Genomic DNA, 22,317 nt, shown 5'->3' on the forward strand with positions numbered 1-22,317 from the left:
TTAATTATTTAATTTTGAGTAATTTGGCCCTCCATACCAGTTTAGTTCACCAAAAAATAAAAATTTGAAATTCTATCCCTCCGATGAAAGTAGATTCACCAACACTGTTCACGTTTCAACTGTTGAACGATTTAGTTAATCGCAAATAAATAAATAAATAAATAAATAAATAAATTCATATGAATCAAGTGATTTTCTCCATGTCCTCTAAAGAGATCGGCCTATAATTTAACATTTAAAATTTAGACTTCGAATCACATTCAAGGCGCTAAAACAAGCTAACACACTGTTAAAAATAAATGTAATTTTACATGTAAATGTCTGTATTTTTTTTTTTTTTTACAGTATTTTACCTTTTTTTCATTATACAATGAAATAGATATTTTCTGTATTTTAAAGTTCCACCATTAAATTTACAGATAATTGCTTGTATTTTGATATTACATACATTTTCTGTTTTTTTAAAAGGAAATTTTCTGTATTTTTATTTAACATAAAATGTCATGTAATAATTACAGATTATTCCTGTAAAAATAAGAAAAATTTTAACCACATATCATTTAGTCAAAGTGTTTTTATTAACATTGAAGGTCGTTAATTATGTGAAAATTAATGTGAGGTTTTAAGGTCAAATAATAGTATTTGTACATACAGTAGCCTATATGTGCTGTTAATTGTTTTAAAATACTATTACTACTCTTTTAACCTTGTCTTGCAAATATCCTCATTTTAATCAAATTTGGTGTTGTTTTCTGTCGTGGTAGGTTTAAAGAGTGTATGTACGCGCGCGCCCCGCGCACAATCCGCTCATGAACGTAGATTCAAATTTGCCGTTAGTTTAGCTCTGCCCAAGACGGTTGGCTGAGTTGTTTCTGTATTGGACAACAAGGATGGAACAGCACGCGGGAATGATTTGAATTTATTTCAGGCCATCCATTCGGAAATGTGTAAGAAAATAACGCGCTCTTTCTTCTGTTTCACCAACTACAACAAATTCGGACAATACTACAGCAGACATAATGCCAACCACTGAGGTAAGTCTTTCATACAACATGGAAACGATATTTTTATAGTGTAGCTGCGCATTTGTGTTATTTTTAACATGATTAGCAAAATATTAGCATGATTCCAGCATGTTTCTAGCATGATTGGTATGTTACTAGCATGTTTAGTATGTTATTAGCATGTTGCTAGCATGTTTCTATCATAATTGCTTGAAGCTAACATTAGCATTTCTAAACAAGTTTTAGTAAACTTATTCGTATCAAAATCCATTCGAGTGTATATATAACGTTAAAGTCTTTGCTTATCCGGAAGTACCTGGCAGTTTTTCAAACTCTTAAAATACGGGACATTTTGAAACCCTGAACGGGGTTAACATTACCTAAGTTATATCAAAAACGTTTTTAGAGCGAATTCAGTAGGCTGTACACTTTATTGATTATGAATATGAACGCAGCATGATAACGTTAAATCGCAAGGTAGGCGCTTTGCCCCTTTCATATTCTCCTGTACATATATATTTTTTACTCAGAATTTGGTCCTCCATTGTCACTAATGTGTTGAGCGTTTTGCAATGGTTTTCTATGGGAAAACGCTCAATCTAACTTGCAATTAAAAAGCGTTGCATTCACATTCTGGGCGCATTTGCTCGCCTACATCTATATTATGCACGTGTAAGTGCATATTTTTGTCTTATACGTAATAATAATTGTTATAATCTTTCTGTTCTAATTAGGAATGAAACGCACGTCTTGAGGCTGAGTAAACTGTCATTACATATGGGATCGTTGATTATGAAAACTGCATCCATCCTGGACAGTTACACTGCTACTGTAGGTAGTAATATGATGCAGCTAAGTCAAAGTAAGTAATATAAGTTTACTTTCTATAAATTGAGCTAAAGTCACAGGACCAAAACATCACTGTTAACCTTTCCTGCTCAGCTTCCAGATCATTGTCTCAGTGGAGTATAGGCTGTAATGCCTGAATGAAATACAAAGTATTAAATTATTATTGTTATTTTTTGTTTCAGGTCGTGTGGAAAGACTGGAGATCTACAGCAGTTTCTGTGTGGTAAGGGGTGAAAAAATTAGCCATCAGTGTAATTAAAATCAGTGTAAAACGGCTGTATGAAAAGATGTCTGTGAATTTTATTGTTTGACAATCATTGTCATTTTATGCAGAAGCAAAAGTTTATAGTTAAACCGTAGTGCTTTGTTTGATTATCTGGATCTGTATGGGTTACCTTTATGCTTTCTACATTACATTTTTGAATAATCAGAATGTTGGTATACCCACTTAGTTGCATTTTATGCCTCAACAGATCTTGGACTCCAAAAGTGATTTGCAAAAGACATCTTGGAATGCATGGGGGTAGTAAAACAAGATAATTTTCAACTTTGGGTAGGGCTGGGTATTGTTTTTTGATACTTTTCAGGCACTCACCAAATTGCCTCAAAACTATTGAGTATCAAAAAATGTCTCATTGTTTGAAGTATTAAAACCAGAATGCTTTATGTGCCCAAATCAAGTGCTGGTCACTGGCTGTGGCAAGGCATCAAGGGCTTTAAAATTCAGGAACCAGTATTGAAATCAAAGTATCGTTATTGATATTGAACATTTTTGCACATCATGTTTACATTAATTTTTGGATTAACTAGGACCATTAAAACATGTCATTTGGGCCTAGAGTTTAAAATATTTGGGTCTGTCATTCAGAAACATGGCTTTTCATGTTACTGCTATTGTAGTGACACACATCTCTCCCTTTCATTCCAGCTGGATTTTCTGACGGTTACTGCTCGCAACTCTGCCTCCTGAACAGAAATGCCTTGCTGAATGTTGAATGACCATCAACTCAACCTTGCCAAGACAGAACTGCTCATGTTTTCAGCCATCCCAACCTTGGTGTTACAGTGGACACATATGAACTTCATTGACCACATTTCAGTGGCCCGATCCTGCAGATTTGCCCTTATGGGGCATGCAACAGAACTCCTTGTCCAAGTTCTTATTTTCTCTAGACTACTGTACTTCTCTCTTAGCAGACCTTCCAGCATGTCCTACAAAGACTCTGCAACTAATCCAGCATATGGCACTGAGTGCAGTCTTTAATGAGTTGAAGAGAGTGATGTCACAAATCGTCACTTTGCAGTGGTTGCCAGTAGCCATTCACATCACATCACAAAGAGGTACATATTCACTTTCACAGACCTTTACTTTGACTGTTTGTCGCTGTTGTAATAAACTGCCTAACTCTGCCCATTTTCAAAAAATGGCTAAAAAATTATTTTTTTTGTTTTTCATGAACGCTTGACCAATTAAAGGGATAGTTCACATGGCAGTGAATGTCTGCTATGAGTTTGAAGCTCAAAGTGCATCCATCCATCATAAACATACTCAACATGGCTCCGGTGGATTAATTAAGGCCTTCTGAAGCGAAGCATATTTTACACCTTATAAAGTAAAATAACTAATGTTCAGGTCAAACAGCCATACAGAGTCAACTTAAGAATAACTTGCATGATGTAGGATTGTAGCTTAGCATGTCATGTCGTAGCATTTTGCCAGAAGCAAGTTTTTTTTTTTTGTTTTTTTTTTTACTTTAAAAAGTGTAAAATATGCTTCGCTTCAGAAGGGCTTTATTAACCCCCTGGATCTATGTAGAGTACGTTTATGAAGGATGGATGCACTTTTGAGCTTCAAACTCATGGCAGCCATTTACTGTCATTATAAAGCCTGGAAGAGCCAGGGTGTTTATTGATATAACTCTGATTGTGTTTGTCTGAAAGAAGAAAGTCATATACACAGAAATTATCCCTTTAATACTAACACTTTTTGTTTATTAAAAAAGCTGCTATGTCTACTGTGTTAGACTAACTGGGACTTTGTATGTTGCTTTGGATAAAATGTCACTGTAAATGTATACAGATATACAGCAGTTGTCTCTTGTATGTAGGCATTTCTGCATGTTCTAAATTATGTACTAAATGTGTTTCCTATAATTTTATTATTCATTTAACTTGACATACAATGCTTTTATACAATGACTAATACTGTGACTGTAGAATATGTTGTTAATTTTACAGAAATTGGCTGAAAATGTTGCTGTTGTTTTTATGTATTTCTAAGTACTGTGCTGTTTTCTCTACTGTCCAAACATTTTAAACTGTAATATTTCTGGAAAATGAATGATTAAAATGTATATCTACAGACATTGTCTTTGTATTACGCATTTACAACATTTTTATGCAACATTTCTTGATTATTGTAGTTAATAATATCTATATTTTAACAAAATGATTCCAGGTAGACATAAAATAACTTCTAAATACCTTTTAATTTTTCTGTCAAAAGAAGGATTAATCCTTTAAAAAATATGTGTTTACTCCGTTTTTATAAATTATTTCTTAGTTATTGTACATGGAAAAACGGTAGTTTAAAAGTAAATTACTGTAGATGGACAGATCAGTTTTATAACATAACTAATTAAAACCTTAAATTTATGGCAATTAACCTGAAAGTTGATTGTTTTTCTATGTAATTTAACATTTTTTTTGTATATTATCAACGATAATATACTGTAATTTAAAATAAAATTTAATATATACTGTAGTTTTGACCATAAAGTTTATTCTGTATTTTTACAGTTTTTGCTTGTAATTTTGAGAAATGGTAATTTTCTGTAATTTAACAGAATATCTCTGGAATCCCTGCTGCCAGTCTTTTTACAGGAATTTTTTTTTTTTTTTTTTTTTTTTTTTACAGTGCAGCTAATGAACCAATCAGCGATGTTCAAAGGCTCTGGAACCCATGGTGTTTAGTCATGTGTGTTACGCATGTTGTTTGAATTTAAACACAAGTGGGGGATTTTAAGCATAATAGTATGTCTTTAGAAAATTAATTTATGATGCACTTCAAATAATATGATGTTGGAATCTTTGTGGGAATTTCAGTAGTAACCTCTTACAATATCATATTATTTTACAAGTACAAACAAGAAAAACTGAACTTCTAAGTATGCATATTGCAATGCTTAATCGCAGTTGCTAAAATATTTATGTATGTAAAATGTTAAATACATTACAAGTTGGTACACTGTAGGAATGCACTTAGGCTATAGCATATAGCACATAATATACTGTAGATTATGTGGTAGTAAATTAATGTGTTTTATAAAATTATTAACATTATTAAAATGTTAAAAATGTTTTTTTTTTTTTAATATGTTGCTTTTAAAAAGCAGGCTGAAACAAATGTTCATTACATAAATATTTAAAATACATTGCAGAAGGCCTACACATGGCTATAAAGTACTTATAGGCTTCTTTAAACCCACTAAAAGCTGAATGATTTTGCTATTTTCTTACACAAAGTACACATAAAATATACTTTGAGTAAGAATGAAATAAGTATATTTTCTGTAAATACACTAAAACTTCACTTAAAGTATGCCTGTGTTAAGTATACTTCTTAAAAACTTAATTAACAATATATTTATTACCAGAGTACTTCTAGTATAGTTTTTAGAAATATATTAAAATGCAATTCAATATATTTTTAATGCACTTCAAATAAGTATGTTGGGAATACAAATGTACTATACACATACTACTTGAATTTCAAGTATATTTTTAATACATTTAATACTATGTCTTTTTCACCTGGGTAAACCAGCAATTGAAGAGCGAAAATGTGAGCAACCCTTTATTATTATTAAAGAAGGATAAGCAACATTTTGAATTTGCTTCCATAGGGCAACACGTTTTTGTCCCTTTTTATAGCTTGCTGCTATAAAGTGTAAACAGTCTGTGAGTTTGAAGCAAATATTTCCTGTAGATTAGGGGCAATAAAATACTCTTTAAATTAACACCTGAACAAGTAATTATCCTTAAATGAGAAAGGTGGCAAATGCCTGTTACATGTTTAGGTTTCCACCCAGTCTATTTTTCCGTGATTACAGTGAGTCCAATTAAAAGAGTGGACGTGTACATATGAGTCCAGAGAATTTAATTAAATTTGCCTTATTTATTAGATATAGGGCTGTCACTCAGGTGTATTTAATTAGTGTGGCAGGATAATTGCAGGTTTGTGCTCTGCCGCAAAATAAGTCACTCATATAGTCTCTAATGTAATCACTCTTAAGCCGCTATAATTGATTCTCAAAGTTATCTAAAAGAGATTTAGACCTGACACCTTTCTGCAGGATTCCATGCTAGAATAACTGTAGTTGAACTAAAATATCTAAAACACTCGCTGTTCTTTTACTTATCAGGGCTTGACACTTACATTTTTCAGGAGGAGCACGTAAGTTGAAAAATTTTGGAGCACAAAGAAAATTGATCAAATAATGGACTTTTAATTATAAGCAAGGGTGAAAAGAAAAAACTGAGATACTTCTTATGAAATGTTTATGCTGAACTAGCATCTACAATCAATACAAACACCATCTACAACATCTAAAAACCATCTACAACAATATAAACACCATCAAGTAAACATTGTCATATTTCATCAACAATAGATCATAAGAAATCTTTTAGCATAAATACAGTGTACAGCATAAATAAGTACACACCCTCTGAATAAATATAAAAGATGTATTTTCTTAATAATCAATATAATTCATAGAAAGATTGGAAAAATGTATTAAACAAATTATTAATAAAAACAGAGAAATATATGATATTAATGAACAGAGAAATTAGAGCTTATTAATCTGTAAAATAAGTAACTTAGCCAATTTTGTTTAAATGAAAGATTGCAGAAATGAGTACACCCTAGATTTAATTTAACAAAGTGTAATATTCTAGTACTTAATAAAGTCTCTGAACCAGTTCAAGGAACAAAAACGAACGAAGTTTTGACAGAAAGAGAAACAGAAACAAAATCAAATTTGATAGTTCTGAACAGAATCCAAAATCTGAAATGGCCATTAACCGGTTAATAACGTTATTTTATCGTTCCATTTAATATTTGAAATTTACTGTCAACCAATCACAAATTCAAAGTACGCTGATGCAAATGTGAGCTGACACATCCAATAAGTGAAATGCCTGTGCTCAGCTGTGAACTTGTCATAGGTAATTCGCAATGGCAAAGAGGTTAGAGTTTTTCAGAGGATAGTGTATGATGGATTCAACAGAATGGAGAAAACAGAATAAAACGATAGGCTTACATAAAAAGGAATATATAGGCCTATACACAAAATATTTCACTTAAATCATTGACATATTACAGAAAGAAAAAAATGTGCTGAGTTTTCTTTATTTTGCAAAAGCTTGACCGTTTTGAATGATGTCTTGTTTCTATCCAGTGACAATGTTACACCAGAGCTAGGGGTGGCTATAGCCCTGTCAGAAATTTGAATAGCCCGGTTTAGCCCCCCCAATCAGTTGGGATGGAAGAGTGCTCTTCTGTGCTGTTTGCACATACCTGTCACACAGTAACCTTTGCGTCATGTGAGGGCAGTTTCCTGCATTAGGCTACATTTAGGCCTACATAATCATTAAGATTGTGATGTGGTGTTCGTTTAGTGTTTAATTTAAGTGTAAAGTATGCACAGTTCTGAGTACGCATACACATGAATTGTGATGTTAATTTTTCTTGTTGTCTTGTGTAGAACCCTGCATGAGCCTTAAATATATAGGTCCTAGCCCGACCCTGGCTGAGATGCTCATGCCCGAGAGCTTATCAGAATTCTTGGTACGAGTCTGGCCAGACTCTGACCCGAGCCCCTCTTTTTTCCCCCCTTCTCCCAAAACAGCCTTTACTACTGTTTCAGCTACTAAAATAGTTCAGTTTTGTATGTAATGGCAAAGTGATTATATTTCGTTTGTTTTGAGCACATTTTGTTCTTTAAATATAAGTTTTTAAATATAAATTTTTATAGTAACGACCAAGCGGCCAGAGGCAGACGGTGAGCTTGATCAATTTAGCGTTCTCAAATCATCACAACTTAACTGAAATAAAATGTATAGATATTAAACAGTTCAAGCATATCACAATGTTAGTTTAAATATTTAACCTAAATAAATTCCTGCCCTGGAATTATTGCTTATCTTGTGGATCACCCATTTGCCTTGCCCCCTGGATTGCGTATGCCGTTGATTGATCCTCGCCTGTTTATCGGACTACTCTTTTGTCTCACCTGTGCCATACATATTTGCTGATGTTCGACCCTGCCTGTTGTTTGACCACGCCTTTGAATAAAGCTTGCAAATGGATCTGCACCCCTCTCTCAGTAACAAATACATTATTCGGAACTGTAAAGGGTCTACGTTTATTTATGTTCACTCACAATATCAACAAAATGTTACGCTTTTATAAAATAAAGAAAACAATTGGATGTGCTTTCTGCTGTCTCGGTCAGGAGCAGGAGCTTCACAATGATGAACCAAAACTCAGCAAATAGCTAATACTTGCTTTACAGACAAGATAAATATATCTATAGAATTCATTGAATTACTACTTTAATTACAATTGAAAACAAAAAATCTTTCATTATGTAATCCGTCAAGATGCATTTCTCTATAAAGGCATGTCTAATAAGGAAACATGTCAGGACCATTAACTTTATCTTTGCGACACTGACTCAGAAAACACTAGTTTATTAATAATTCAAATATCTCCTTATTTCATCTCCACACATTCATGGTAATTACTTTTGCTTAGGCCTATTATGTGAGCTTAATCATGGATTTGCGGGACTCTTCAAACTGCACTGAAGGCACACTCGCTGCTGCAGCATGCCCGTCTGGCTCGAGCTGACATGCAGGGCTCTGGTCACTTGTGTCAAGCTTGTGCGTATTTTGATTAATATGCCTATTATTTCACCAAATATCATTTAAAGCTATACTTCTGTTAAATGTGGTGTGTACCATAGCTGCTTTTATTTATTTATTTATTTTTTAAAAAAGTATTATTTCTTAAAGAAGTAACTTTGACATCATGAATATTGATTATTTTCTTAGCACCCCCACATATTGGTCTAGCCCCCCCCCCCTTATATCAAAGCAAGGTTGTTTTCCAGTGACACATGCATGTTTTATATATGGTTTCACAATTGTGTCCCTTTTCGTCAACACAGTCCTCTTGCCACAATCCTCCTCTGCAGAGTACATCAGTGTCAGACAGGCTCCGCTAAATTTTATAGTTTTAGAATATTTTAAATCCTAATGTGAATATTTCCTGTGTCACAACCATGATATGTCAACACCATCTTCCAATTTCTGAGGAAATTATTTGAAATATTTAGATAATTTTATTCTCCTAAAGCAGGTTCCATTAGCATCTAGCATCAACAGAATAAAACAAAATGGCTACTTCATGAACTCTGTTTGTTTTGTGAAAGAAATGCCAAATTTGTGAACACCGTAAGATTTTGTGTTCCAATGATATATCAAAATACTTATATGTGACTCTTGAATAAAAGCTTTATAAACAGTAACATACTTACTGTTTGTTGTGTTTTAATATAGTAATTGATTGATTCAATGTATTTGATAGTTAAAATGGCTATCAAACACACTTTATAATGACATATCACTCGTGTATGGTGACATTTGCACATTTATGTAATTATTAACGGGCCTTAGACATTTATATATGTTTTTTTTAAAATCTAATTTAGTTTTTATTTAACATTCTAATCTTGCCTGTTAACAGTTCCCTTTCGAGGAATTCGAACTGCGTCCTCTAGGGGGCGCTATGGGGGCCGCTATGGGGGGCGGGGGCGGGGGGGGCGCCATCTCCGTGACCCGTGTCTGAAGCCTACATACAAAAACATCAGCAGAGTTGGCCGGCAACAGCACGACTCGTCGCTGCCGGCATGTCACTACCGGTGCGACCACAGTATAAAAGGCCGCCGGTAGAACATGACATTCCCTTCTTCGTCTTCACTGACCTTTTGTCTGTAACCAAATGTTCGTTTTGAGTGCGTGTTCCTCATCAAAGGTTTTAAGGACGGCTCGCGTGTGACGATGCGTGGTAAGGAGCAAGCACTCTTTGCTCCTGTGGGAGTTTATTACACTCTTTTTATTCTTTGCTTGTCTCTTGCGAGAGGCAAGCACGCTCTGATACCCGCACCTTTCATACGGCTTTTGGGCTGCGCGTGTATGGTGAGGACTAAGCGAAAATCAGCTCTCGAATGAGTTGAATGAGATCGTCGCATTTTTGCTTGTTGCGAGAGGCAGACACACTCTCATACCCGCTTTCACGGGGCTCGCGGGCTGTGTGTGTGGCACTGATGTATATGTAATGACTGGATCGCTCATTGCGTTCTAAACTGCCGTCAGGCAGTGAAGCCACCGGAAGTGTTCGATCCGCCATCTTACTATTCCCTACCGGCAGAGAGCACCATTGACTCACAGCCAAACCGCTGACCTAAAATCACCCGATTTTAAGCGTATCAGTCACACAGGACTAGTTTTTATGATACGTGTATGTAAATTAATTTTTACTTAAAATCTTATCTGCAGTATTTATCTCTTTTTGAGCAGGATAAGCGATGTTTTGAAATCGTTCAGGTGGGTGTGTCAGCTGCTCACTTAAGGACACAGTTCTGATCTAACACAAAATATATTTCTTAACGTAAGGAATTATGCAGGAAATAGTAAACATGAACATATATCTGGAATTAGTATCTGAAATTGATTCGAATATACAATAAATAATACAATACAAGCCTGACCACTGAGCAAAAGTACGTCCAAACGACGTAATTTCAACGTCTTTGTCGGACGTTGAAATGACGTCCCCTGAAGAGCCAGAATGAAAGTTTTTACAACGTCTTTTCATGACATCTTCTGGACGTCCAATATTGACGTTCACAGGACGTCTCTAGAAGGTTAAAATTTAGTTCAGATCTGGTCATTATGGACGTATTTTCAACGTCTTATAAGGTCAACTGCAGTCTCATTTAGATGTCATTTATACTGTTTCTGGACATAATATATACACTCTTAGGCTGAATTCATGTAAAAATCATGTTTATTTTATTATAATTTTTATTTGTACTTTGTAAATAAACTTACAGACACAGTGTACAAAAACCATGAAAACATTTATTTAAAATTTAATTTAAAATAAATATTAATTGTAATGAATGAGTAAAAGTACGTCCAAACGACGTCATTTCTACGTCTTTGTCGGACGATGAAATGACGTCCCCTGAAGAGCCAGAATGAAAGTTTTTACAACGTCTTTTTATGACGTCTTCTGGACGTCCAATATTGACATTCACAGGACACCTCTAGAAGGTTAAAATTTAGTTTAGATCTGGTCATTGTGGACGTATTTTCAGTGGATAACAACTGTAACAAATAACAAATACAAAACATACATTATGTTCACCTGTTGGAGCTGAACTGAGGGGGAAAAAACGTCTAATTCTGACACAAGAGAAGTTTAAAACCTTCTGTACATACTAAAAAATAGTTTAGCAGTTTCAGTATCATATTAAATAAGTTTGTGATAGGCTTAATTTAAAATAAATATTGCTTGTAATGAATGGCTCGTTTTGTCGATGCCCATGTTAATGAATCAAAGGGTAAATGTGAACCCAGAAAGAGCAACACAAACAATCTTTTCAACCACATTATAATCATTATTTCTGTGTAACAGACATTTAAGTAACAGAAGTACTGGGATTAAAGTTTATAGTTTGGGTATAAACACTTATTTTCTACAGTAGTGATCAAAACGAAACTATCTTGTATGTATAGAAACGCTTAACCTCTTCCGCCAGGAGGTGGCGACAACTGCCCGTTTAAAAAAAGTATGTCATTGAATCATTCATTCAGGAGATTTCAATAGTCAAACAAGTCTTAATAAAGTGAGACACTGACTCCCTTCATTGAATGTTTTTATTATTATTATTATTATTATTATTATTATCATTATTATTATTATTATTATTATATTGTTTAAATGAATATGTTTTTAAAAGACTTAAGCAATGAACTATTTGTCAAAACCACTAGTAAATTGTTATTTTGTTTAGTTTTCTAATCTTTTTTCTCCAGAATCGTGATCTCCAATTTATTAAAAACAACTGGGATTTGCAATTTATCCAGAATCGTGAAGCTCTTGTTTAAATGTTGTTTATTACTGCATATTATTCCATTAAAATGGAAGTTTAATTTCATAAAGTTCAAAATACACCTAAATGTTGAATAAACACTATTTTCCCTATATTTTAATCGAGGATTTCTTAAGAAAAGTTTAAAATTCTCGTCTCGTTCTCGTGAACCCAGTCTCGTGTCTCGTCTCGTGGGATAAGTGTCTCATCACACCCCTAATACATACATATATATATATATATATATATATATATATATATATATATATATATATATATATATATCTGTTCTGAATGGCAATTAATTTAAATGATTTGGAAAAGTAAATTACATGTTTACATTGTTTATAATGTTTAAGTTTATTAACATTTGTTTTATTTATCAGTATTTACATTATTTCTGAAAGTAACAGTAAAATGTGCCTTATTCACCAATGCAACTTATGCATGTTTTTTTTTTTTTTTTTTTTTTTTTTTTTTTTTCCTGACCTGGTGTAACTGTCTGGAAAATATGGTAAATTAGGCATATATTGTGCTGTATTATTAAACAGTTCATATAAAATAGGGACCATCTGCACCAATAAAACAATCATCTTATGTTCATTATACTCCCATCCAAATTAACTTTAGCCCTCAACACTGTTATATTTATGAGGGGGTCCTTGGAAAATCTTCTTCCCTGCAAGAGGTCCCTGGCTCCAAAAACCCATGTGCTAGTGGACAGGCCTCCATATACAGCAGAGAGTCTGGTGTGGCAGGTGGAACTTCCGTCCAGGTTGACAAAACATCTCATCTTCATGAACTGCCCTGAAAACAAAATTGAAATATAAACGATTATTATAACTACAAATACGGCTTCACGATGCTCATTATGACCTCTTTGGTAAACATATGATCAGAAAATACTGCCAGACTGATATTTAGTCTTTAGTGAATTTAGTGAAAGTCTATTTTACTACAAGAACACACACTTAACACAAGATAAAGTTTTGAAAATCTTACATTATTGTGAAGTTACGTGTTTTAGTGACTAATTTAGACAAAAGGGATCAACATAAATTTACCTCAGACTGTAACTTCACTGACCACTTTACTCAACAGGGAGATATAAAAATTACAAAAAGTTGAATTTGAAATCGTCATAACCCAGAACAAAATACATCTAGTGAAAATTAGTGAAGTGAAATTTAACATTAGATTGACAAAACTACGAATAAAAGTACATTTATATCGCTTACCTTCGGCTTAGCACCGTCCGTCTCTCAGATGACCGTTAGAGACCGTTACTGTTTAAATTTCCAAATTGCTGCGTTGCGTTGTGAAGGCTTTTCGTTGGTCAAGTTGGGTCCCATCCTCTGTAGGCTTTATAAATTGTCCTTAATGTATAATTAAATAAATTACACGACGGATCTATCGTGATGGTTATATCTTCAGTCTTTGGTAATACACAAAATCAGTATCTTCCGTTTTCGCGGCTGCTTGCGCCATCACGTTTACGTCACTATGCCCCTCACGCAAGGGTACGTTTAAATAGAGATCTATTTTTTAAAATAAATTTACATTTATTTATTAAATATATTATTATTATTAAAATATACAATAAACAATAATATTGTGTTAATATTCTGTATTATTATTTAATATTTAAATATATTTATCTATTATATTTAAATCTCTTTACATCTATTTAACTTAAACTTTAACTTAACTTAATCACACATAGATGTAAGCGGCTGTTTCTGTCAATGTCCTAGTGAAAAATACTACACATAAAAAAAAAAATAATAATATTAATAATATTAATAAAATAATTAAATGGCCGCATTATGTTACTGACATGATGTTTTTATAGAAATATTACACTGTTTTAACACGTAAATGTTTTATAAAAATGATATTTACATTTTTTTAAGTCAGAACTTTGTCATGTTTAATTGTATAAAAAGTTCTTAAGTCGATTTCCTGAACCTGTTCTGCACGTTTTACAGACGTCCAGGAAAACCCCTTAATAGACCTTCAAATTTTGAACTGCATATCTACGTCCAAGGGACGTCGTAGTCCGACGTCCAGATACAGTACTGGATTTGCACGTCGTGTAGAAGTACAAATGTGGTCCTGGACCGACCGACGCAATATAGACGTGATCTGCACGTTGGGTGGACGTCTCATGTTTGTTGGGGTTATATTGCTCTATGCTGTATTGAAATTAAAATCTTGGGAATAAAGCTTGATGTCTTTAAATCTGTACCAAATGTAATTAGTCAGCGTTATTTCTCCAAGTTATGATGTGTATATTTTAATGTCCCTAAGTGAGCAACATCTATTTCAAACTCTTAAAGATCGCGCAAATTCTATTATATTAAGTGCCATAAATTACATTTATCTGACTATAACACTACCTGATTTTGCTCAGTTTCGTCAATGGAAATAGTCTGAAACAAAGTCACAACTAATCTCTATTCAAACACAGATGTGTTCCGTTTATGAATGAACGGGCGTTTTTAAACGTATCTAAGTCACTGATTCAATTACACATTCCTAAAGAGTCGCTTCATTCCTGAATAAATGATTCAGTGATAAAATCAGTGACTTAACACCATCTGCTGACAGTTTTAGTTTTTTATCTTTTTAGTTATTTAAATCATTTTAAAATGTTATATTTAACATTTTTGCATTATTAACGTTTATTATTAACATTTCTCAACATGAAGGTTATGTAGGCTGAATTAAAAGTTTAAATCATTACCTGCTTCAAAATGATGTTAACGAAATCATTGTTGAAACATGCATTTAGCCTGTAACGTTACGACTAAAAACACTATAACAAAATAGCACAAACAATTATTAACTGTGCAAGGCAAATTATATGTATACAAAGCATAAATCTTTCAGTTTTCAGAATGAGCATTTTGTCATTTGTAAACATGGTGAACGTCCGATGTTTATCATGTTCATGATGTTAGCTACTGTAATGTAACGTTATTTTTTTTTTAATAAGCAGAGGGAATTCCCGACATTAAACAATAACCGTGTACATGCTTAGGACGTTTGCGTTGTGAGAATGTACAGTGAAACGTCTGATATGAAAACGCTGACTTGTTAGGTGATGTTTTCTCATTAAAGTCGTATTATTTCCTATTCATTCAATAGAATGTTCGCGAATACTAGGGAATAGCAATATGGCGGCGCAGTGGCTTCACTTCTATGACGTCATGAGCTATCCAGTTCTCTATTATAGATCAGTGGTGTGAGCTGCGCGTCCAGCTCTCGAGGGAGTTGAATGCGATCTTCGCATTCAGTGCTTATTTCTTGTGAGGGACTGGCACGCTCTCGTGGCCGCTTGCACGAAGCTCGCGGGCTGTGTATGTGTGGTTAGGAGCAGCGCGTACAGCTCTCAAGGGAACTGGATGTGCTCATCACGATGCATTCGCAAAGAAGGGAGGTGAGTCTTCTCTGTATACCCGAATTTGCATAAGTGTGTTCGCCTCTCAGGCATTAACAACACATTTGCGGCGGCAGCTCCGTTCAGCCTGATTCCCGGGGGAGTCTGGCGCGTGGGTGGAGCGTGTTCATCTCCCGAGGGAGTTGAACATATACTGCGCGTTGCGGTTGTGGTGTTAATTTTCTGCCAATACTCGCGTGTATGGACAGAAAATAAAAAGGGACCTCCCTAGTATAGCCATCTGAGGATGGTTATATTCTGCCATAATTATGTGGTTAAGTGCAGCTGTCTGAGGCCAGGTGTGTGTTAACTTGTCCCTTCCTGGAAACATAGCTGTCTGAGGATAGCAATGTGCTGGCTGGGGCTGTGCGAATGATCGGATGCGATTGCCGGTTCCGTGGTTTGTCATGGGTCTCTGTCACCTGCTGTCGGATGGGGCTGCATGTGCTGCACAGTGCTGTGGTTCGCTGGTGGGCTGTGCGGTTTTGCACAGCTTGCCGGTGGGCTGTGGCTCTGTGTGGTAGGTGCCGCTCTGTCTGGCTGAGCGTGGTGGGGGTTTGCGGCTGGTCACGAGGCCGGCGTTGCTGCTGGGATGTACGTGGCGGTCGTGTCCGATTGTTTGCACAGCCCTAGTGCTAGTTAAGACCCTTGTTTGGTATTCTTAATAGCAGCTTTCTGGAAACTGCTGAGATGGTGATGTCTTCCCTTTTTGGATTTATAGTTTGACAGCCCACTGCTGGTGGTTTTTGGCAGTTGCATGGCCCCCTTTTCCAAGAACCATCTATCTGAGCATAGCCAGGTGCTAGCTCGGTGATTGCTCCCCTTCCTAGGGTTTCTAAGTAGCAGCCTCTTTAAACTCTTACCCAGATAAGTGCTGTCTCCCCTGCTTGGGTTGTAAGTAGACAGCCCATTCTTTGTGGTCAGGTTAATCTCAGCTGGTTCCCTTCTGGTAGCCTTCCTAGGCACTTTGACTATCTAAAATACCCCTTTTTGTTAACTCTGTGATTGCTCCCCTTCGTAAGGTTTTTAAGCAGTGGTCTCCCTGTGTCCCTGCCTAGATGGTGCTATCTCCCCTGCTAGGGTTATAAGTAGATTGCCCACTATGGTGGTCTGGGCAGCTTCACAAAAAGGTCTACCTGGGCTAACTGGAGTCATGCGTGGGAACCACGGTGGGTGAGTACGATCCTTTATTATGTGTTTAGCCTCCTCTGCTGTATTTCTGGGACCTGTCTCTTGTGTTTTTCTTTCTGTTAGGTAGGTCCTCTTTGAGCACCCCCCCCTCTGGTCTTTGACTATGGTTGTGGCCTGCTTGTCTTTGGATCTGCCTTCGTCATATCTAACTAGAGATGTCGTGGCCACTCTTGGCTTTCAGGTCCCCACTACAGCACTACATCTAGGGCTACGGTTCTACTTCCAGGTAAGCTCTTCAGAAATTTTTTTCTTCGCGGGATGCTCCTGGACATCCTTAGCTGGACATACAGGCCTAGAGGCCGCCTGCTGAGACACTCTATCTGCGTCCGGACTTGTGGGGCTTCCCGTTTCAGGGTTTCCACCTAATTGTCATGCAGACCTATCCCCAAACCATCCTGGTGATCTAGTGAGTTGCCCCTCCGAGGAGTGGGCTTGACCACGCTATGTTTCACCCACGTATGAGTGAAAGGCGTTTCTGCGGAAACCCTTCTGAATGCTCTGAGGAGCATTGGCCATGGTCTAGGCCCTTGTTCTCGAGGTTCTGTGGGCCTTGCTAGAACAGGGCCCATGCTTTCTATCGAGATAGTAAGCACAGGTCTGTTTGGGGTGAGAATGGCCTATGCTTCCTTAAGAAAATACCCACAGCACAGCCTGAGGGCTGGGGATGCTGCTGCTCTCTATGCAGTCATATATAGGTGATGTCTCTCCTGTTATATCTGATTCCTGTGATCAGATCACATCCAAGGCCTCTTTAGCAGGGCATGACGATGCTCCCCTCTCTGCGGAAGGGTCTCTGAGAGCTCGTCCCCCCTGGGTGGATCAGGTGTTCCTCCTGTCTCTCGGGAGTTAGAAGCCTGTCCCGATACACTAACACTAGTACTTGTCCCTATGTCCACTATGGTTAAGTGTATCAGCTCCATGGCAGTATTATCAGACAGCTAGCTGCGGCTAACTGTCCGCTTGGCGCAGAGATGCTCCCCTCCCTTCAAGGGTTTGCTTTGAGCATTGCCCCAATCAGGCAACTGAGGTCCGCCCTTGCTGCCTTCCCCTTGGAGCCTTGTTTGGATGCCTCATTCTGAGGGTCGTCTTTTATCTCACCATTTCTCAACGGTATGTCTAAAAATCCATTCTTATGGTAAGGCCCACACAAACCTTTGGGCACTTTTCTAAAATCCACGTTGTGGTATGGAATGCACCGGAGCTCTGCGTCCATTCTAAAATCCTTTATGGTAGGGATTCATGCGCCATTACCCGTACCCTTTCTTTAGTTGGTTAAAACCCCGGCCGCCTTGGGTCCCACTCCTTGAGCATCTGCCAGACTAAAGTAACGGTAATACACACGCTAGTTCCAGCGCGCTCTTTGAGATGATTCACGCTCAAACTCGTGCCCATTTTTTGAGTTGGTTGTCCCCAGTCGCCTTGGGCCCCACTCTACTTGGGCATCCTTGAGCAGGAAGTTACCACTTGTGTTCTGTAGTACGGCTCCTGAGGGAACCTATGCAGAGCCGCGGTAGCCCCCTGGGTGACAGGCCAACCTAGGTATCCTAGGCACTTGGCCGTATCCCCTTAAAGGAATACCTTCTGTTTCCAAGCTTTGGGCTCTACCCTGGGTCCAGTGTTTCTGACCCCTTTCAGGTAAGTCTTTGGGTATGAAGCCCAGGCTCTGGCTGTAGGGGATAATGTCACTGACAGCCGTCACTACGTCTCAGGGGCAACTCTCTTAAGCTTAAGGGAGTTGGTACTTAGTGCTCACCTCCATGATGACAGGCACTCCCCTCAGCATGGCAGCGTGTATAACCGTTCCCCATAGCGCCCCCTAGAGGACGCAGTTCGAGTTCCTCAAAAGGGAACGTCTCAGGTTACGTATGTAACCCTGGTTCCCTGAGAAGGGAACGAGACACTGCGTCCTCTAGTCTCAACGCCATGCTTCGGATGTAAGCTTCAGACAAAGAAGCGAATGTCATGTTCTACCGGCATCCTTTTATACTGTAGTCGCACCGTTAGTGACGTGCCAGCAGCGACGAGTCATGCCGGAAATGACGTCATAGGCTGTCGCCGGCCAACTCTGTTGATGTTTTTGTATGTAGGCTTCAGACATGGGTCACGGAGATGGCGCCCCCCCCCAACCCACACACACAGCACCCTCCCCCCCATAGTGCCCCCTAGAGGACGCAATGTCTCGTTCCCTTCTCAGGGAACCAGGGTTACATACATAATCTGAGACGTTTTCCAACGTATGATATCTGTCAAAAAAAGAAAAACTAACCGAAATGCACATCCCTAATATGATTATTATTATTATTATTATGGCTGCTGCTTATATTTCCAAATACCTGCAGTACTCCAATTTGACACAAGCAAAAAAGTGCGTACATCTGCTCAGACCAATAAATGAAACCTGAAATGAAACCACAGGTATGAACAAAACAATCACATTGTCAAGCCCTGCATATTTTTTCAAAAATAGTTTTTACTCAAGAAACCTCTGAAAGAGTGTTATAAAACTGTTGTTGATGGAGTAGCTTGAAGTAGTTGAATGTTCAATGACTCATCATATCCCACTGAGGATGTATTAGAGGTCTCAAAGCAAATTGGCAGAGCTCCTTAATGTGCTTATGGCCTCCTACCTCTATTCCCTTCAGCAAGAAGACACTTCATGCCGTAAGCACAGCTCTAATGAGGAGCCCCTCCATTCTGGCTTGGAGAACATGCATTCTACACCCTTGGTGTGATTTGCTCGATGTTATGTATAAAGCACTTCAGTTGATAAAAAAGGGGGATAATTTAACTATGTTTGGTATTGAGAGTCATTAAATTTGTGTTAATTTGTTGTTGTTGTTTTAATACTCTTTGTATTAACCGTTCACCAATGTCAAAGAAACACTTTGTCCTTTATGCTGTGACAGTCATACTCTTTTGTTGTGCATTTCCTGTTCATGTGCTGCCTCTGTGGCCCGCCTGAAAACATTTTCAATCTATTATAATGTTTCTTCATGCGGCGGACTGCATGACTATCTTCCTCAGGCTTTAAGTAATTATCCCAACCATCTGCCTGCATCTCTGCCACAGATAGGGGGGACCTTGACAGCCCTGTGTTCTGCCTTATACAATGTCTTTGAGCCTCGGGACACAATACTTTGCATGCCACTTTGAAGACATTAGCAGAGTTACTCACAAGGTCACCAGCAAAAGAAAGCATAAAGCTAGTGTAAAAGTTTTTTTTTTCCTTACATTGCAGTATAAATAAATATTTTTGCTATATTTGAATTTATTAAACCAATAATATTTTTTACAGATTTGTACAAATTAGATAAGACGCTACAGACCAGATGTGAAGGGGATTTTGTAGTATTTCTAGATATTATTTTAATAAATTAAATGAATACATGGATGCATTGAATAAATAAACACATTAATGCACTGTGTTACAGAAATAATACATAAACAAAACAAAGAAACACACTGATTAAAAAAAATAATAATAATTTTTAAGTTGGCCATTTAATGCAACTTGTGGAGAGATTTATGACAACCAAATCATCACATCTATGCTAAATTCATGAATCCTGTTTTGAACAATCCTGATATTGGTTTGGTCCCACTTTACATTAAGTGGCCTTAAGTACTAAGTACTTACATTGAAATTAATAATTTGATACAATGCACTTATTGTGTACATACATGTATTTACATTGTACTTAGATATTTAAAATACTGGCATGTAATTAGGGCCTGAGCACTGCAGTGTGAAGACCCTATTGGAATTGCTCTGTTTATTAGGGCCCAAAAAGTCAGGAAACTTTGCACATGCATCAGAACTGACAAAAATTTACGTCTGATATGGGTTTCAGAAGTGGGTGTGGCAAATACAATGTCTGATCTGCCCCAAACTTCACGTTTGATAAGAGTCTGGTCCTGAACACATGCAAATGCCTTTGCCTTTGAGTTTTCGAAGGGTGTGTCCGTGGCGGCCTGACAAATTTCGATGTTTCGCCATGGGAATAGAAATTATTTTAACTCAGCCATACAATGTCCGATCTGTCTCAAACTTCACATGTTCGATAAGAGTCCTGGCCTAAACACATCTAGAGGCCAAAATAGTATTATAATCATAGCGCCACCTACTGACAACAGGAAATGACTTGTTTTACAATAACTTAAACATGCAATGTCTGATCTGCCCCAAACTTCACATATTTGGTAAGAATCCTGAGCTGAAAACACCTAAAGGCAAATATTAAGATATAATCATAGCACCTCCTATTGGCAGCAGTATATGTCATGTGTTAAACTAACTCAAGCATGCCATGTTTAATCTGCACCAAATTCATATGTTTGATAAAAGTGCTTGCCTGAACACATATACACACTAATATTCAGTTATAGGCATAGCGCCACCAGCTGGCAGCAGGAAGTTTGGCACATCTACATGACTTTGACATATTCCTCCTATATTTAGTATATAAAATGCATACGGCCCACCGTTTGCTGTTTTCCTAACACCACCAGTCGGCGGTGAGCCTGGGTGTGAGGGCCCTTTCATTGCTGCTAGCAGCTTTAATTAGTGCCCGAGCACTGCAGTGCGAGGACCCTCTTGGAATTGCTCCGTTTATTAGGGCCCGAAGCCCTAAAAGGGCGAAGGCCCTATTGATCCCCTAAGGATTATGATTAGGGCCCGAGCACCGGTGGTGCGAGAACCCTCTTGGAATTGCTCTGTTTATTATTATCATTATTAGGGCCCGAGCCCTATTTTTTAGACTATCCGGGGGTTTTTGGGGGCCTTAACATGCTCAAAAACTCTTGAAAATTGGCACACACGTTGGAATTTGCGGCCATCAGGACACCGCAGAGGCTGGGATCCGGGCGTGGCACAGGGGCTCTACGACGCCCCCTGGAATGCAGTCAGAAATCTTGATGTATATCCACACATACTTGCACGTATACATATGAACCTCGGTACACATATAGATCACACTGAGCCGAACAACTCTCACACTCTATGTCATTAGCTAATCCCAACAGGAAGTGAGCTATTCAGGACTGTTTAAAAAGCGCATGCTCTGGATTTTAAAATACTCCTCGGAGGGCTTTATTCGCACAGCCACCGAACTCGGTCAGCATGACCTCGAGACATTGGGGATGCTAAATTGCGGAGGGATTTTTGATATCTTGAATGGTTTGGCCGTGGCGAGACGTCAAAATTATGGCGAGAAATGAGAAACAGGAAATGGCTAATAACTATTGCACACATTGTCTGATTCTGATGAAACTTCAGGAGATTGTTCATTGTGTGAGTCAGTGTGCGTGTATATATACATTATTATAGAATTAATAGATTATAGAAATTAATACTTTTATTTAGCAAGGATGCTTTAGATTGAACAAAAGTGATGATAAAGACATTTCTATTTCAGATAAATGCTGATAAAGATAAGTGATGAGATAAGTGATGATAAAGGATCTGAAGGATCATGTGACTGGAGTAATGCTAAATGTCATATTTGAAATCAGTGGAATTAATTACATTTTAATAGAAATATAGAAAACTGTTTCAAATAGAAAAAGAGCTATATTAAATTGTAATAATATTTTAAAATGTTAC

At 37.2% G+C, this 22,317-nt stretch overlaps 1 long non-coding RNA gene across 3 annotated transcripts; it reads left to right on the forward strand.

Annotated features, from left to right (window-relative positions):
- The first annotated feature begins 792 nt into the window (after positions 1 to 792).
- On the forward strand, positions 793 to 3,369 carry LOC127151921 (uncharacterized). Of its 3 annotated transcripts, XR_007824999.1 has the most exons (5): positions 793 to 1,034; positions 1,739 to 1,866; positions 2,036 to 2,076; positions 2,327 to 2,406; positions 2,782 to 3,369. It is a non-coding gene; the product is annotated as an uncharacterized LOC127151921 (long non-coding RNA). The 3 variants fall into 3 exon arrangements; XR_007824996.1 differs by having other exon boundaries at positions 2,327 to 3,369; XR_007824998.1 differs by lacking the exon at positions 2,327 to 2,406.
- The last annotated feature ends 18,948 nt before the right edge of the window (positions 3,370 to 22,317 follow it).

Source organism: Labeo rohita, chromosome 2 (assembly GCF_022985175.1).
Source record: "Labeo rohita strain BAU-BD-2019 chromosome 2, IGBB_LRoh.1.0, whole genome shotgun sequence".
NCBI lineage: Eukaryota > Metazoa > Chordata > Actinopteri > Cypriniformes > Cyprinidae > Labeo > Labeo rohita.